This window comes from Rhinoraja longicauda, chromosome 35 (genome assembly GCF_053455715.1).
Source record: "Rhinoraja longicauda isolate Sanriku21f chromosome 35, sRhiLon1.1, whole genome shotgun sequence".
NCBI lineage: Eukaryota > Metazoa > Chordata > Chondrichthyes > Rajiformes > Arhynchobatidae > Rhinoraja > Rhinoraja longicauda.
Genome location: NC_135987.1, coordinates 15170495 through 15174579, shown reverse-complemented (window position 1 = coordinate 15174579; position 4085 = coordinate 15170495).

Sequence of the window (4085 nt, the reverse complement as noted above, 5' to 3'; positions counted from 1 at the left end):
GAAGGGGGAAAGGGGAAGGGGGGGAGTGGGAGAGGGAGAGGAGGGAGGGGGGAGAGGGAGAGGGAGAGGGGGAGAGGGAGAGGGAGAGGGGGGAGAGGGAGAGGGGGGAGAGGGAGAGGGAGAGGGAGAGGGGGAGAGGGAGAGGGAGAGGGGGGAGAGGGGGAGAGGGGGAGAGGGAGAGGGGGGAGAGGGAGAGGGAGAGGGAGAGGGGGAGAGGGAGAGGGGGGAGAGGGGGAGAGGGAGAGGGGGAGGGGGAGAGGGGGAGAGGGAGAGGGGGGAGAGGGAGAGGGGGAGAGGGAGAGGGGGAGAGGGAGAGGGGGAGGGGGAGAGGGAGAGGGAGAGGGGGAGAGGGAGAGGGGGGAGAGGGAGAGGGGGGAGAGGGAGAGGGGGGAGAGGGAGAGGGAGAGGGAGAGGGGGGAGAGGGAGAGGGGGAGAGGGAGAGGGGGAGAGGGAGAGGGAGAGGGGGGAGAGGGAGAGGGAGAGGGGGGAGAGGGAGAGGGGGAGAGGGAGAGGGGGAGAGGGAGAGGGGGAGAGGGAGAGGGGGAGAGGGAGAGGGGGGAGAGGGAGAGGGGGGAGAGGGAGGGGGAAAGAGAGGGAGGGGGAAAGAAATGGAGGGAGGGGGAGGAGAAGGATGACGGAGGAGGAGAGTGAGAGGAGGGAGGGAGGAGGAGAGGAAGGATGAGGGAGGAGGAGGTGGGGGGAGGAGGTGGGGGGAGGGAGGGAGGGGATGAAGGAGAGGATGGAGGAGAAGAGGGGATGGAGAAGGAGAGGGGGGAAGAAAGAAGAAGGAGGGAGTGATAGCGAGGAGGAGGGAGGGAGAGAGAGAGAGGGCAGCAAGATAGAGGGAGAGGGAGGCTGAGAGGATAGAGGGGGCAGAGAGGGAGGGGGAGGAGAGGGCATAGAGAGAGAGGGGGAGAGGACAGAGGGAGGGAGGGGGGAGCGAGAGGGCAGAGGGAGGGAAATGAAGGAGGTGGGAGGGAGAGGGGGTAGGAGGGAAGTGTCAGGGAGTGAGATGTGGTGTAAGAAAGAATTGAATACATTTTTTGAATTGAATAAATTTTATTCGCTAAGTCTGTATACATACAAGGAATTTGCCTTGGTGCTTTGCTCACAAGCATTATAGTTTAAACCAATGAATGAAATAAAATACCAGAGCAAAAGGAGGCTACAGATTGTTGGTTATTGAGTAGATCTACTGCTCGTGGAAAAAAAGCTGTTTTTATTTCTGGCTGTGGCTGCTTTGACAGTCCGGAGTCGCCTTCCAGAGGGAAGTGCTTCAAAGAGTTTGTGGCCAGGGTGAGAGGGGTCAGAGATGATCTTGCCCGCTCGCTTCCTGGCCCTTGCAGTGTACAGTTCGTCAATGGGGGGGAAGGTTGCAGCCAACAACCTTCTCAGCTGATCGAACGATGCGCTGCAGCCTCCGGATGTCGTGCTTGGTGGCTGAGCCAAACCAGACCATGATGAAGAAGGCGAGGACAGACTCCACAATGGCAGTATAGAACTGGACCATCATTGCCTGTGGCAGATTGTGTTTTCTCAGCTGCTGCAGGAAGTACAGTAGATCCTCTGTTGGGCATTTTTGACTGTGGAGTCGATGGTGGCCCCCTATTTAAGGTCCCTGGAGATGATGTTTCCAAGGAACTTAAATGATTCCACAGATGTGACTGTGGTGCTGTTGATGGTGAGTGGGGGGGAGGGGAGGGGGAGCTCTCCTAAAGTCCTAAATTCCACTATCTTAAGAGCATTGAGCTCCAGGTTGTTGCGATGGCACCAGGATGCCAGCTGCGTCACTTCCTGTCTATAGGCAGATTCCTTTCCATCCTGGATCAGTCCAATCAGGGTAGTGTCATCCGCAAACTTGAGGAGCTTGACAGAGCAGTCTGTGGAGGTGCAGTCGTTGGTGTAGAGAGAGTAAAGGAGAGGGGAGAGTACGCAGCCTTGCGGTGCTCCTATGCTGAGGGTCTGCGGGCCCGAGATGTGCTTTCCCAGCCTCACGTGCTGCTTCCTGTCTGTCAGGAAGTTGGTGATCCACTGACAGAGGGGTTCAGGCACAGTCAACTGGGTTGACTGACAGGGGTTCAGGCACAGTCAACAGTGGTGTGGAATGCGGAGCTAAAGTCCACAAACAAAATCCTTGCATAGGTCCCCTGGCAGTCTAGGTGCTGGAGGATGAAGTGCAGGCCTAGGTTGACCGCGTCATCCACTGATCTATAGCCCCGTATGCAAACTGCAGAAGGTCCAGCAGGGGGTTTGTGATATTTTGCAGCTGGGCCAGCACGTCTTTCAAGGGTCTTCATTATTACAGAGGTCAGTGCGACAGGCCTGTAGTCATTAAGACCAGTGATCCTTGTAATTTTGGGTACCGGGACAATAGTGGAGACTTGGAAGCAGGCAGGGACAGTGCAGGTTTGCAGTGACTGGTTGAAAATGTCTGTGTAGACTTTAGTCTGTGTAGAGAGGGGAGAAGGGCGGGAAAAGAGGGAAATGGGTTAGGGGGAATGTGAGGAAGAGAGAGAGAGAAGGAAGGAGGGATAGAGGTCAAGAGAAGGAAGAAAATGCCAAAAATCAGGAGAAAGAGAGAACAACTAGAAAAAAATGAGATAAAATGATAGAGAATATGAAGTTGAGAGAAGAAAGGAGGAAACATGCACAAAGCAGAGGGACAAAAACAGCTGTTGTGACTATGACAGATGATCTGTCCTGATATTCTCAACTTGCAGTACCTTCTAAAGGCTCTCCATCAATGTTCAGCTAAGTGGTATAGCATTGGCTTGATATCACTCGTATCCAACCAGCTAGAAAATCGCCTTCAATTACTTTTTCATTGATGGGATGTGGTTGTCACTGGTTAGCCCTGCAGTTAATGTCCCCATCACTGGAGGAGATGGTGAGCTGCCACCATGAACCATTGGTGTCATGATGTTATTTGGGAGTTCCCTGTAGATGGGGAAGATTCACCGTTACTTCTGTGCCTCCAAAGGGTCTGCCCACGGACTGCTTCTGTTTTCCAATCTTCCCTTTGATTATATCATCCCAAAGCTCATTTGTGCCGTAATAACGCGTAAGATTTAAATTAGAATCCCTTCTCCTGACCTTCCCATTCCCTTCAAATCCTGAGACCTGCTTGTCTCACACACATCAAGTCAAGTCAAGTCAAGTTTATTTGGCACATGCACATACACGATGTGCAGTGAAAGACCAAAATGGCGGCGCTGCCATAGCAGCTGCGGCTTACCTGCGGTCCATTTGTCTTTGTGTTTTGTTGTTTTTTTGTGACTTAATTGTCGATGTGATGTCGTGTGTTTGTGTACAATGTGTGTATGTGGGGGGGGGGGGGGGGGGAACTGTAAAATTGTAAATATGTGTCCCTTCCGAACGGAGACCCGACCATTGTTTTCTGGGTCGGGTCTCCGTTCCTGCTGCGGCCTACCATCGGCCCAACTCCTGGAGCTGGCGGCCTCCAGGGCTCTGGTTCGCAGAGCCCGCGGATCGGACTCACCATCGGCGAAGCCGGCCGTCTTCGGAGGCTGCGGGAGCGGCTGCGACTCGCCTTAGGCTCGGGCCGCGTGGATGCCGACATCGGGAGCTCCGGCAGCGGCAGCGTGTTCGCCCGCCCCGGGTCGCGGGGCTTGGGTCGCGGACATTTCACCGTCCGGCGCGGCCTAAAATAGGCCGCGGGATTTTTTTCTGCTGGGCGGGGGCTTCAATGTCGGGAGCCACGACCGCCCCGACGTGCAGCAACAGCGGCAGCATGTTCACCCGCCCCGGATTGGACTTATCATCAGCGGAGCCGGCCGTCTTCGGAGGCTGCGGGAGCGGCTGCGACTCGCCTTAGGCACGGCCCGCTGCGGACCTTCCGGCGCGACCTGCAACCACAACAACCTGACCGTGGGAGAGGACGGCAGGAGAAGGGAAAAGACATTGTGGCCTTCCATCACAGTGAGGAGAGGACTGGAGGAGACTCACTGTGATGGATGTTTCTTTGATGGATGTTTCTTTTTTTGTGTTTTTGGGGTTGTGTAATTTTAATGCCTATTTTAATGCTTTTGTTGTTGGACTGTGGGTGACTGAATTTCGTCCAATTT